The 15,313-nt window shown below is 35.6% G+C and overlaps 1 protein-coding gene across 1 annotated transcript in view; it reads right to left on the reverse strand.

Annotated features, from left to right (window-relative positions):
* The window catches only part of LOC126822487 (FMRFamide receptor-like), a 64,685-nt gene extending 55,347 nt beyond the window's left edge, over positions 1–9,338 (reverse strand). Inside the window, exon 1 of the mRNA XM_050551418.2 lies at positions 9,274–9,338. The gene's annotated coding sequence lies outside the window, so the exon portion shown is untranslated. The remainder of the gene's footprint in view (positions 1–9,273) is intronic.
* Between the last annotated feature and the right edge of the window lie 5,975 nt (positions 9,339–15,313).

Consider the following 15,313-nt stretch of genomic DNA (forward strand, 5'->3'; position numbering starts at 1 on the left):
ACCCTTTCCTACTTTTTGCGTATTTTGCTTGGCTGTTGTTACATGACATATCTTTAGCCCCGCCTCCATGATGTAACTAGACGTCACTTTAAAATGTCTGGCAAAGCCAACAATTATCTCTTCGATTTAAAATAGATGGTTTGTACCAATGTCAGGTTGAATTGTATGCTTAAATGTAGTTGGGTGTGGCAGAAATGTAATAAATAACAATAAGCAATCGTTGTTTTGAAGAAAAGTTGACAGTTTTGTCTTGAAACACGGAGGGTTGAGATATAAGGTTTCTTATCTAGACATATCCTTATTCCTGGCACAATAAATAAGAGATCTTAATATACCAAATTGCCTGCTAATACGGATCGAGTTGAAGTAAACTGTACATTTCCAAAAAGTTTCATTTTGATTTCCGCTGGAGTGATGTAACAGTTATAGGTTTAATAGATCTATTTTAATACTCAATTACTTACTAATACGACTCGGATTGCAAGGTTTAATACACGAATTCATGCCCGTTTGAGTGATGTCTAACAGTTATAGGTTTTATAGAAGCACTATGTAAATCTAAACCGTATTTGCTACTTTCATTTTATTCTGGAATGATAAACTACTTTTTTAATCAAGGGATAGAACTCCCCACTAATAAAGTTGAATATTTGATATTCGGCAAAAAGTGTTGAGAAATAAATCATCTTCCGAATCTCCATGCTTTTGAGGCATCTAAACCATGTGTTGTACTTCAATGCAGGCGAGGTATTTATGTTTGGCACTTGTTATTCAAGGAGATTCAGGGAAAAATTCACATGCACATGATATTCGGCAAAAAGTGTTGAGAAAAAAATCATCTTCCGAATCTCCATGCTTTTGAGGCATCTAAACCATGTGTTGTACTTCAATGCAGGCGAGGTATTTATGTTTGGCACTTGTTATTCAAGGAGATTCAGGGAAAAATTCACATGCACATGGCTTACACTTTTTGGCACTGATTACATAATGATGTTTTTTTTAGGAAGTTCTTATGTTAATATAAAAGAACAGGTCAAAGCTAATCGTAGGTTATTTGATTTCGTTATTCAGAAGTGTAGTGTTAAATGTTTCGGAATAAGTGGGGCCAGATAATTAAATCTGGACATACGCGGTTGAAAGGCGAATTGTATCAAATTAAATGAGCAAAATCAATCGAGAATATGGGTCAAGCGAACAGGCTGTCTTGGAAGTTGATACTATTAATATCTACTTTAGTGGCACGATACAACATCAAACACGCCGTGATATGTGTATTATTATTATCGTAAATTAAAATATGTTGTAGTGCCATTTCATATTAAATTTCAAAGCACCAAACGTCTGTTATGATGGTGTTCACCATGGCCAAACAGGAATGCATAAATATTATCCAAATTTGGGAGGAGCCATCCTTCATCGTTTAATTGTCCCCCGCCTTTCGAAGGAAGCGGAAGACTATTAAAATGGGTCTGCCCGTTCGTATGTCTTGTGTGTGCGTCACACTTTTTGGGACCTAATAACTCTCCTAATTGAAATATAATGTTCAGACTTGGTGTAGGTGTTAATTAGGTGAATGACTAGATGGAGTTCGAAGGTGAGCATTGTCTGCTCAGTGTAAGCAGAGATAAGCAATTTGATTGGTTGAGGCTTTTGGACACGATAACTTTGGTTCTAATTGAGAGTGATGAAACTTGGTGTATAGTTTCAGTATATTACAATACCTTGACTGAGTTCGATAATGAGCATTTACTGTTCGGGGTAAGCCGAGCAATAAGCAATCTGATTGGTCAAGACTTTGAAAACACAACAACTCTCCTTTTAATTGCGGTAGAATGTTCAAACTTGGCGTGTTTATTAGGTGAATGCCTTGAAAGTGTTTGATCATGCGGATTTGCCACTAAGGTTAAGCAGCAGACATAAGCAAATTTGATTGGTCGAGACTTTGCAACACAACTTTGGTTCTTTGGAACATAACAACTCTGGGCCCTTATTCACGAAAACTTAAACTAAGATACAATCGAAATGTTAAGAAATACTGCAATTCGATTGGCTGACCAGTAAAATCAATTTGCATATTGGTCAGCCAATCGAATTGCAGTATTTCTTAAAATTTCGATTGTATCTTAGTTTAAGTTTTCGTGAATAAGGGCCCTGTTTTTAATTGCGGTAGTATGTTTAAACTTGGAGTAGATGTTCATTGTATTAGGTTAATGAGTTGATTGATTAATATTATCCGATCTAGCTAAGCAAAACAAAACAATTTATAGATCGATGCTGTGGGACAAAATAACTGATGGAGAGGGATGGAATTTAGTCTATAGTTTCACTACCAGGTACTTCAAAACCTTGACTGAGTTCGATCGTAAACATTTTATGCTTAGACTAAGTTTAGATAATCAGTTTGATTGCTCGATACTTTTCAAAAAGATAAATGTGTAGTTAATTAGTATGTGTCACCTATTTATTTTGGAATTGCGACTGTTGGCTTGTTCTATAAGCGTAGACGCTACAAGCATTGCCACTGCATCTTCAACAAAAGCTTTCTCATGTTCTAAAAAATAACTTGTCTTTTGTCTCAAATGCATATATGAAAAATGCTATATTGATAATTCTCCAACAGTCTTGTCACATTTGTCTAAATCTTTGTTTGTCACTAGGAGTAGATGCTATTATAAAATCAAAGATATCGGCTAAAGAATAATATATATTGAATAGATAGTGTTGTATTTAGAAAACACAAGAATGCTTACGAAGAAATTGATAATTTGGCAATGTGGCTTGCATTTTTTCATTTGTTTATAGGCATTCATTGTGAAACGCCATCCTTCTGAAGTAGTTTCAATTATGAAATATGGGATAAATATTGAGAAATTGGCAAAACAATCTAGTGATCTAGCAACCATTAATTATGACACATGTTTTCGGCAATGGCGAGAAACTTGCCCTGCAGACTTGCCTTGGGATAAAGTTAATATTGAATTATATCAAGAAGCTTTAGGCTCAATTTTACAACCTAGAATCAAACGAAATATTACAGCTCTAGATTTCACAAGTATTGCTTTGGTTACAATACCAGATGCACAAAGCTACATTGCCCATTTAAACACATATGCCAACGTTGTCGAGGACCACATACCACACGGGCATGCCATAGAACAAAAGTTGACAGAGATACAACCCCAGAGACCGTTAGACCTATTAACTGAAAGAAATAGCACGAAACATTTCTATGCATCAAGTAAGTATACCCAGCCAAATTAAAAACATGACACTCGGGATTTTTGGGACTAGATTTTTAATATTTGGTTTAAGGCAACTATTTTAGTGTTATATTGTGCACAGACGACCTTGACATCAACAGAAAGCAAGAATACGTCTCGCCGAAAGTCCTTGACATTGATAACGTTCGTGATGTCACAGTTCCCCCCAAAATGAAATTCACAGACTTGGAGAACAATCGGAATAAAGTGTTTAGTAACGGTTGTGGCCTCCTCTAGCGTCTCGTACTGCCACTCAACGTCTTCTCATGAATCTCAGAACATTAGTAAACACTACCCGAGGAAGACGTCGCCACTGCTCAACAAGAGCATGTTGAAGGTCCTGCAACGTCAGTGGTATGGGGTCGAGCATTGTCTTGTTGAAACGTTAGTCCAGGCCCATGTCTCTGCATAAACGGAAGATAAACAGGTTCCAAAATCTGATCCCTATACTGGACAGCATTTAAGTTCCCTTGGACAACAACAAGAGGAGAACGTCCATGTGCACAAAAAGAACCCCAAACCATGACGCTGTCGCCACCAAATCGGTCAACTTCTCTGACGCATACTTGAGCGTAACGTTTACCTCGTCTGCGGTACACTCGGGCCCTGCCATCGGCAAAGTGAATCGAGATTCGTCACTAAAGACAAGTAAATCTTATGTGTCTTGTGGCCCACACAAGTCGGTTACGGCGATGAAGAGGTGTCAATATAGGTTCATTATAGGGCCTCCGAGCTGGAAGACCAGCAGCCTGTAAGCGATTTCGAACAGTTACCCGTCCACCAAACATCTCTCTACTTGTGGAGGTTGCAGTGACAAATCTGTTTCTAAGATGACGTAATCGTATTGCTTGATCTTCCTGGAGTGACGTCACACGTGGCGCCCCCGCCCTTGGGCGGTCGGCAATAATTCCATTTTGAAGCACTCTCATTCTAAGATTAATTATTGTCTGGCGTGAACAATTAAAGGCTCTTGCAACAGTGACCACAGAATGACCAGCATAGAGCCTACCTATAGCACGTAGACTTTCTACATTTGAAAGGCGCGGCATTTTCTAACAAAGATGAAAATAACAATTTTAATTTGTTTTTCCAGTTCAAGTTACGTGTGCGTGTTCAGTTTAAGCAAACTTGCATCGAATGAACTCACGAGTTTGTGTTTGCACGTGTTTTTCAGGTTTTTCATCTTTATATGCTCAAAAGTCACGTGATCCACGTGACTTTACAATTTTATGAAATTAAAGGCTTCTTACTACTTACTATCGTTAGAAACACTTTAAAATTTATTTAACTTACCAGAAAAAAAAAAATTGTTGAAATTCATCAGTGTCAAGTTTTTAATTTGGCTGTGTATAGAATAATGTCACACCAATCAAGCAAGTAAACTCAAATTTTCTGTACAAAGTTCTGATTTAGATAAATCTTGCTTCCATATCGAGGGTTTTATGTACGGATTTCGCATTCCGTATCTAGGAACCCGTAGATTACGCTTTTCTGCTAATCTGAAATCGGCCAAAATGTTTATGAAATGAAATGGGGTTTAACGTCCTACTGTTCTGCCCCGACTGAGCTAATGAATACGAATAAAATGTCTATGAACATTCTTAAAGAAACAAAAATGGCAAAAGCATGTTGACTTGGACATATTGCAGGTCTATTTCAAATTCTATCATTTCAAAATTTCACCATGAGGTCTGATTTAAAAGAAAGCTCCAGGAGAGTACATTAATTAACTTAAATATTGATTTAGTAAATACATTATTTAGGATGATTTGTTACTACTTATCTTACGTGAAATCCCTTCAGAAGTCTTAATTTAACTAATTAACGCCTCAGACTAAAAAGTGAAAAAAATAACCATAGGATAAGGATGTATATTTATCTGAATTTATTTGGTTTATCAGACAACACAATATGATGTGGCCCCTAACAGAGACATAAATACTTAATTGATAGTTAATATATATTTTCATCAGACAGAACCAGACAGAGACTAGGAATTCTGACATAGTTTTTTTGCTTTATTCTTGTCAACTCTCAATAAAAACTGTCTAAAAATCTAGGCATTTATAAACCAGTTTTCAAACAGTTCAAATTAATAAGTTAGATACAGCCTTGAAAGAGACAATTGTAAAGTGTTTGGTTAAAGAAGGGGGTTCTTAAAATAACAATCGACATATATATTTATATAGTTAGAAATGGGTCTAACGTCCACTCGACACAAACTAGGTCATTTCGGGGCTCACACATGGTTCAATTTTATTTCAATAATTTGCTTGCGCGTATTGGTCTTGAGCAGAGGGAAAAATTAGATGACCAGAGAAAACCCCCGACGATGGACAGGCGACCCCACTCATTGTCACGTACAGGCAGGGATTCGAAACCACGTCACTTGATTCAATCAATGACCGACCTTTATAAACCACACAACCCGCTCCATATATTCCTAGTTACGGTACAGTAAAATTTATCCCATAGAAATGAATTGAAATTGGTTTTAACATCCTGCTTTTATGCACCGACTTGGATAATGAAGACGAGTGTATGCCATATATATTGTGCTATGGATGAAATTTGGCCCGGAGAGCGGCGCTACGGATTACTGTTATTCCGAATTACAATAACTTTGAAGGGTTCTGTTACGTACACGCCAACGTATACATGGGACCTCAGGTTGTCGTTCTGCACCACTTACAAGTGGAAACCATGTTGGAAAATCTCGGGAACTTTCCTGGCCAACACCAATATCAAACCCCCTTCTTATTGACCCAGCGCCCTACTTACAAATACGATTTCTATTGGACACGAATGTCAAATCGTTCGATAAAGTCCTATTCAGTAGAGTTACTCTAGATTTCTACTGCTGTCAACGTTATCAGATTGATATCACTTTTGCTTCTGTATCCATTATTATATCACACATTTCCTATATCAAAAGGTTAACAATGTTGTGAACAAAAGTGGGGAACATTCATTGAAATATCGAAGTTTGAGGAACTAAACCTCCAACTCAATTGTTTCATAATATTCGAAATTTAAAACACGAATTAGAATTCAATATAAATCCATTCAATCACTATCGATGTTGTTATCTTGCCGTGAAAGTATTGTATTCTAATATCCAATATTTAAACATACATCTTCATAACAAGAAAACCAGAAAATTACAAGAAGCCATCCAATTCAAGAGATTTAAACCTGAACTTAATAGAGGCGAGAGATTATATCTTCCAAGGAGTTATGATATCTTAATTAATCATAAATCAATATCTTTGATGTTCATTTTGTATTGTTATTATTGTTCTTTTTATTAGCCCTTTGGTGGTTTCAGATTAGTTACTGTTTTTGATACCTTCTTGTATATAATTTGATTTCTTGCTATTATACTGTCATTACTTACTTGAGAATGACAAGAGAAGAAGAACTTGTTGAAACGTAGTATGAAATAAAATCAGTGATTGTTTTCCATAAATATAAATTTGTGTTTTTATATTATATATTTATCGAACATAATTGATTATAAATTGCAATAAATTTTTAAAAATCTAATAGTAAGTGCCCGGGGATTGCAGCATACTTAATTTACACAAAACAAACCTACGGACAGGACACAATACGCAGAAATCACAAGCAAACGAACATATCAAATTGAATGGATCCGGCGGCTAGCCGTAAGCGTCCACTGTGCTGTGCAGTCCCGGGCCTGTAGTGATAATTGAAAACAAACACTTTTAGATCACATTCCGTTATTACTTCCTTGTTCATTTTTTTAAGCTATCTGCTATCGTTAAATGAATGAGCAAGGAATAAGTGTCTTTATATTTTATATATAACAGACTTTATAGTATATAATATCAATAAACGGATTTGTCCAATGCTTTCAGCTCAGAATCGTTACTAAACTCCCACTGTGTAAATAAATGCATTGTTACAACCATAATACTCTTAATAAAAGCAGAACAAAGCCGGAAATGAAGTCAGCAGCGGGAATGCATTATAAAACCTGATATAATAAAAATACATTTTCACGTTTAACATTCTGTATACTTTAGTTTATTTTTATCTCCGTCTTAAATAGAAAACACATTGACCATGTGCAAACCTTATACACAATTATTGTTATGTAACCGCGCTTTCTATTTTGTTGCCAAAAAAGAAATAATTGAAAAACTTTTAAGTATGTTGTTTATTTATCTTTCTTAGTAAATTGACATTTTGAAAAATATTTACATGGGATTATTGTATCTGATCTGACAGATCAAAGTCATTAATCTATTATATGTGATTAATTAAAATACAAAAAGTAATACATCTAAATATGATCAAGAAGAGTAAATCATGTCAATCAATTCCATATTTAGCCTTGGTATTATATCTTACATAATTAACATGCATTTGCGGGTAAATACGGGAAAGTAGAAGTACAATAACGTTTTATGTGAAAACGGCGAATCAGGGACAGGCTGAGAGAAAGAGAGAGAGATAGAAAGAGAGAGAGAATATTTTACCAAAACTGATTGTAAGTGGTGCTTTCTAGAGTATATCATGAGTACCAAACCGTAGTGTGAGGTAGCCTGAACAATTAAAAAAAAACCCCACGTAAATCCATGACTAAAAGATTCCCCAACTACGCGAGAACGGAGCCTACCAGTTCCTTCTCAGTTCATCCCTGCCACAAATAATTCTTAAAGGTGCATTATGTAAGAGCTACATCTGCCTACTGCAGGTCGTTTTTGGCTTCAAATGTTATATAAACTATAATTTAGACAATTATGCCTATAATCAACTCTCTAGATCATTGGATGGCCGAGATTTAAATGGGTCGAAATGCAATAACCCATGGATAATTGCGGCCTAGATATGGTCGGCACTGTATCTAAATCTTACATAATGCATCGTTTTTGTCTTAATCTTTATTTCACTATCTCTGAGTTCTCTCTATAATGTCCACTAACCAGTCTATCAATTTGTCTTAACAATAAATTGAAACCTTTTCTTGTCATCGTAGTAATAGGCAAATAATGATTAATGCCAACACATATAACTATCTCTCAGATCATCACACCATAAGAGTCGTCTTTCCATAACGTAATTGAATTGTCGGACACGTAAAAGAACCATTGACAGTTGGAAATCGACGAAGTGTGGGCAGAAAACTCTAATCCCTGACAGTTTTTGTAGGCGACTTTTTTTGGGTTTACTGCACCGAAACAATAGCAGCAGGATAATCTTATTTCTCACAAATATACTGTTAAATGTCGAAATTGAGCGATAATAGTAAGGTTTTTACTGTGGTTTTTTTCGGATTGCCCCATGCGCGACACATGCTTAAGCTCCGCCCCTGCATACACGGCATGCTATTCTCAAAGGAAGATTTCAATAAATAATTGTTAATGCTCCGTGTTTTTCCACAATATATAAAAATCCCCTTTTCATTAAAATAGTCTGTTGTGCCTTTGACATTTTACTTTAATAACCTTAAACATTCGGAATGATAAAGAAAATGAACCTTTTTAAGAAACATGAAAATTAAAAAAAGTAAAACAAGCCGAAGAAAGATTTTTAAGAGATATTATAATTTTCGAGATCTTCACTGATCGGGATTGATTTTTGATTTGCTTTGATTTAAGAATACTGTTCTACCGCAATGTTCAAATTACAACTCCTTGCATAATTTAAGAAAGATCTTTCGAGTCATCCATAAGTTATAGCTGTTTTAAGATACCTACCTGTTCTAGCTAGCAATTGTTAGTTGATATTATATGAAGTTTTAACTTAAAAGTACATTTACTTTCTTATTGCAATATCTCTTGTATCTTTAACAGAAAAGTTTCAAGACGTTAAAATGGGTCATACCAGCTACAAGGATTTAAAGTGTTTACAAAATCATTTCAGATACAAAATTACTAAAATTAAAAACGTTTTAAATAATATTATTACTATTAAAACAAAGCATTATTATTTAAAAATATAAAGCCGTGTATACATAATATAAATGGCGATGTAAGATATTTACCTTAAAGGTGTCCAGCTTACATACTAAGCACGTATAGAACTTTCCTTTGTAAGAGTTCCCCAAACTTCTTATCTCCCTGGCTATCGAGATTCAAATTTAAAGAACTATAACATAAAGCACCGAATACTTCGATGGCAATATATCAATAAAACCGAATAAACCAATCAAAATATCAATAGAGATCACGTGAAGAGTCCAAGCGCGTGCTTCCCACCGCAATCAGTTCCATATTGGCAGAATCCTGAAAGTGAGTACTATACTATCACCAGTCCATATGAGCCTGAGGCTAGATTTTAGCAACCGGTGGCTGGATCTTAATAATTGGCTGTATTACCCGATACAGAACTTTCTACGTTTCGTAATTCATGTAATATAGTTTGTACATCCGCCGAGTTTGGTCCATGGGGTATAAATCATTGCCCTTGACCAATAGATCAGAATATTTTTATTTATATTGAATCACATTGCTTTGAGAAAATCAAAATATGTGGCACACACACGTGTTGAATATGACTTTGAACTGCACATTTAAAATTTCGTGTCACTGATGTACCTTTGTAAAAAAAATATAATAATGATAATAACAAATCCGTGCTGAAACAAGATTTTTGTTCTAAATAAAGCCTCGGTCATATCAACTTTTAATATAAAGTATATAAATGGCAATCCGTGATTTCTATTTAGTAAACTCGGCCATTTATATTCATATCAAAGAATAAACCGTGATTAGATTTTGTAAAATAGTCTTATTCAATTCTGGACATATCCCATTCACAGATAAAGAAATAGATATAAACATACAAAAAGATCCATAATTGTATTATCTAAATAAATCAGATCATGATTATTGTACATATTATGATAATAGTTCAGAAAGAGTACGGAAATTAAAAGGACATACGAAATTGAAATAGTGCAGAACACAACAAAACAAACAGCCAATTTTCACTTACGGGTGAACCGAATGACAAAACTTGACCTGTATATCAATATGAAATCCCCCCAACCCCTCAAACCATAAAATAAAACAAGCCAAAAACACAACAAAACTGATAATTACTTTATGGGACAACACTTTGCAATGACAAGTGGTATCCGATGTTTCCAAAAATGAACGCAACTTTGTTAAACGAAAATTTCAATGTCAAAGCCCATTAACATTAAGGTGGGGTGGGGGTTGGATTGCCGAATGGTTAGCAAGTGCGCGCTGTATCATAAGGTCTGTCATTAAGTCAACTGCCCCTACGCGCAAGCGAAATATTGAAATAAAATTGAACCATGTGTTAATCCCGAAATGACATAGTTTGTGTCGAGTGGACATTAAACCATCTCTCTCTCTCTCTCTCTCTCTCTCTCTCTTCTCTCTAAATCTCCATTAACATTATTGCAGCTACTCTTAACTCTTATGGGCGAGGGGGTAGCACGTGCGCGCTGTATCATAAGGTCTGTTATTGAGTCAACTGGCGTGGTTTCGATTTCCCGGTTGCACGTGGCAAGGAGTAGGGTCGCCTGTCCAACCTCGTGGCTTTTCTCCGGGTCTTCCGGTTTCCTCCCACTGCTAAATCCCCTACGCGCAAGCGAATTATTGAAATAAAATTGAACCATATGTTAGTCCCGAAATGACCTAGTTTGTGTCGAATGGACGTTAAACCCCATCTCTCTCTCTCTCTTTCTCTCTCCCTCTCGGCAGTTTCAAAAGGGTATTGCTATATTACGCCTCCATATTCGTTTTTCTGTGTTCTTTAAAATTTTTATCATAAGTGCAAAAGTCAGTCCATGCTTCTTTTATGAGATTGTAATAATGTAACTGCCGTTAATGGAAAATAAAATATTTTTCAAATTTAAAAAAGAAATAAATATGTATATCCATTCTGTATAGCTTTACCTTTAACAAGCCATATACCTAACAGTATAATAATCTTCCCATTATATATAACTAGGTTTTAAATGAATCAGGGTCCTCTGATGTCAAGATGAGATTTGATTCTGACCAGTGGGTCGAACTTTTATTTAATTATGTGATCTGATATCAGTATGATTCAGTTACTATTGACCAGATAATTGCAACCATTTCAGCAACTGTGTGATTCAATTATATTAAGCGGTAGTGGTATAAATAACAGTATAAAATTCACTTATTACTCCACTGTTCTATAACAACTAATTGCAAACATTTAAAAAATATTATCGTATAATTCCCGTAGTTCTAGAATCAATCTGATTAAAACACAGATCCTATTTCGTTTCGTTTTTTATAGTTAAAAATTTCGTTTTGTTTCGTTTTTTATAGTTCAAAATTTCGTTTTACTTGTCTTCACAACACTAGGATGTTGTAGTTGATGTGAGGAATTAGCCAATGAAACGGTATGTTACGGCGAGTTCTTGGTGTGCTCTGCACGGAACTGTGGGTAAACCCCTAGACACCGCTGATTCATTATTCAATGGCTGACGTCATATGGTCAAAAGCTCGTGTGACACTTGACGCGACCTCCCAGTACAACTGGTCAGATCTTTTTTTTTTTTTAAACAATATTTTATTCAGAAATTGAAAGAGATTGAGGAACAGGCATAGCCTATATGACCTCTCTCCTAAATACAAGAATTAATAAGGATATGTAAAAGAAATAAGTGAGTAAACAACAAAACAATACAATGAATACTTAATCAACAATATTGTATATATACATATTTACATTGGCTACGCAGTTGTTCATGTTCGCATTTTGATCGATATAGATGTTACACTGATCTTAAAACCCTCTGCTGCTGTCAAAAAAAATGTGGACCTTTTCAAAGATGGCTAACGAAATGAAATGAAATGGGGTTTAACGTTCTACTGTTCTGCTCCTATGCTGGGCTAATGAAGACGGGCATACGCCATACAGTGTGCTATGAGGGAAATTTTGCCCGGGCAGCGGCACTATCGCCTACTCTTATATCGAATTCCAACAGCCAAGGGATCTTTTACGTGCATTCCAATGTATACACGGGACCTCGGTTTTTCGTCTCATCCGAAGGACTAGACAGCTATCCTTGTCAGGCCCTCCGTCCTGCATCACTGACAAGGGGGAACCACGCCGGAAAATATGGATGAACTTTCTCGGCCAATGCAGAGATCGAACACCCGACCTCCAGGCTAGCGAGCTAGCGTCTTACCCACTTAGCCACGTGATCCCCTAAGATGGCTAACGAAATATGATTGCCGCTTACACCGTATAACAGATTATGTGTATTGATAAAATTAGGTGGTAAAAAATTTATAGATATTTTGCGTGCATCAGAATGTAAGGAGCAATGTAAAGGATAATGATCGGTATCTTCGAAGGAATGACCGCAATCACACTCGGGGCTGTCCAAAATATGCCTTAAGAATTTATGCCCATTTAGGTCACTGCAAGAGAGACGAAGACGACTATGTAATATTTGATTTTTACGTTTGCAAAAGTTGAAATAAGGTGGTATATTTTTTATCTTTATCAGTTATTTTAGTTTTAAATTTACTTATAGAGGTCGAATTTTTAATATTTATATCAATATTGCTATTACGAAGATTATAAGGAGTTTTTGAAAGCTGAATTAAATTGTGGAGGTATGGAGGGATTAGCTGATTAATAATTAGGTACATTAGGATGAGTTTGTGACGTCTTCGCCTCTCTTGCAGAGTGATAAATCCTGTTTCTTCATATAATAACCTATGACTGGTACCCTTCACAGCCCCGCATATAGTCCTGGGTGCATCTAGTTGTAAGTGTTCTAATTTATTTTTTAGTTCGTCTGTGCACCCATCCCATATTACGTCAAAATAGTCAAAATGTGGAAGAATAAAAGAGGTATATATAGTTTTCAAGGTATTTCTATTAAGGCTGTGTATGGAATGGGATTTAACGTCCTACTGTTCTGCTCCTACACTGGGCTAATGAAGACGGGCATACGCCATACAGTGTGCTATGAGGTAAACTTTGCCCGGGCAGCGGCACTATCGCCTACTCTTATTTCGAATTCCAACTGCCAAGGGATCTTTTACGTGCATTCCAATGTATACACGGGACCTCGGTTTTTCGTCTCATCTGAAGGACTAGACAGCTGCCCTCCGTTCTGCACCACTGACAAGGGGAAACCACGTCGGAAAATCCAGATGAACTTTCTCGGCCAATGCAGGGATCGAACACCCGACCTCCAGGCTAGGGAGCCAGCGTCTTAACCACCTAGCCACCGTGACTCCCTTAAAGACCTAAGACAATTAATCATTTTACTCGTTTTAGTCAAATTAATGTTAACGTGTTTGTCCCATTTGCAGTTTTCCTGAAAAGTCAATCCCAAATACTTGTGTTGATAAACTTCTTTAATAGGTATATCGTCTAAATTTAGTGTAGGTAAATATGGGTCTCGTTTAGTAGTCAGTGCAAGTGATTCAGTTTTCAGCGGGTTAAAGGAAACCAGCCACGTTTTTGCCCATTTGTTTAGCATTTCAAGATCACTATTTAAGACAGTCGCGCATGCGGTTGGGTCATTAATTTTTAGATAGATGCTAGTGTCATCCGCAAAAAGTCGAATATTCGATTTCATGTTCTTAACGATATCATTTATATATATAAGAAAGAGAAAGGGCCGAGGACAGATCTTCATATAGTGCAATTAAGGCCATCGGAAGTATTAAAAACGAAACGAAATATAGATCTGTATTTTAATCAGATTGTTCTAGAACAGAACAGTAGGATAATGCAAAGGACGCGTAGTCATAGAAAAGGGGAGTAATGCATAGGACCCGTACAGTGGAAACATTGCAAAATTTGTGTATTACTTTGTTACCCTATTCCAATCTGTTTTGCAACTTTCTTACACACAAAGGCTAAACAAAGATTTTCAATTTTATTAAAAATATGGAAGTACAAGCAGAATAAATGCTTCGTTGATTGTATTAACTAAAACGTTGATTAGATATGCGCCAATATCGACAGGAACCGAGATCTTTATCAAAGTCTGATAAAAATTCGGACCTCTAGAGTGTCCACAAGCTAACAACATGATTTTTCGTTCAATCAGGATCCATAATCCATGAAGTTACGGTCTGATACATGCCAATATCGACAGGAATCGAGATCTTTTAGATAACAATCTATATTTCAAGTTTCGTCAAAATTGTGACTGCAGAGTATCCACAAACAAATTGTGAACGGACGACTTCATAATAAATCCACAGGAAAATGTGAGAGTATAAAAACGGGCATGACTCTTCTGTGTTAACAATGGTTGACCGGTAAACGGAATAGCATCTGTATTGACTAGGTATATATATATCAAGGTATGTCGACGCAAACTGATTTCAACACTGGTTTAATAATATTTTAAAGCACTATATATATATATATATATATATATATATATATATATATATATAGTAAGGGTTATAGTTAAAGATACACTCAGGTGTAAGATATTAGAAATAAAATTGTTTTAGGAACGAAAACTAGGCTTTTGCGAGTACTTTCCGCTTTATTAATCTTCTTCGGGCAAACCTGACCAATTTAAAGTTACAATTTCATATTTTCTAAGAAAGTCAAAACATAATTATTTCTATGTCTTTTGCCCAATAGGTTGTCAACTCACTATTATACGATCATAGGTTATCTTTCTCACACTTAAAAATCTTCAAACCGGAAATAATAACACAATTACCTCCATTGTTTTCCTACCCCCCACCATGGGATAGCTATCTTCAAACGTTTGAATCTGAAGTTGAAAATGATATTTTTGCCAATTTCTCTACTGGCAATAGTGAATTATAGGATTATTCTTTAACAAGGTAGGACTGTTTATAGATACCATCTATTTTAGGGCTTTATTTTAATATATTTTAAAAATACAACTTAAAAATATGAAATTGTAACTTTAAACAACCTTATAAAAGTCTTGCTTTAAAAATTGTTAACAACGTTGAATAGACAGGATATGCATAGCTAACGTTTTATTAGATTACTCACATTTTAAATTACAAAGCTAATAGTTTACCTAATCATCATGCCATATGCATTTTCAAAGA

Source organism: Patella vulgata, chromosome 5, assembly GCF_932274485.2.
Source record: "Patella vulgata chromosome 5, xgPatVulg1.2, whole genome shotgun sequence".
Lineage (NCBI taxonomy): Eukaryota > Metazoa > Mollusca > Gastropoda > Patellidae > Patella > Patella vulgata.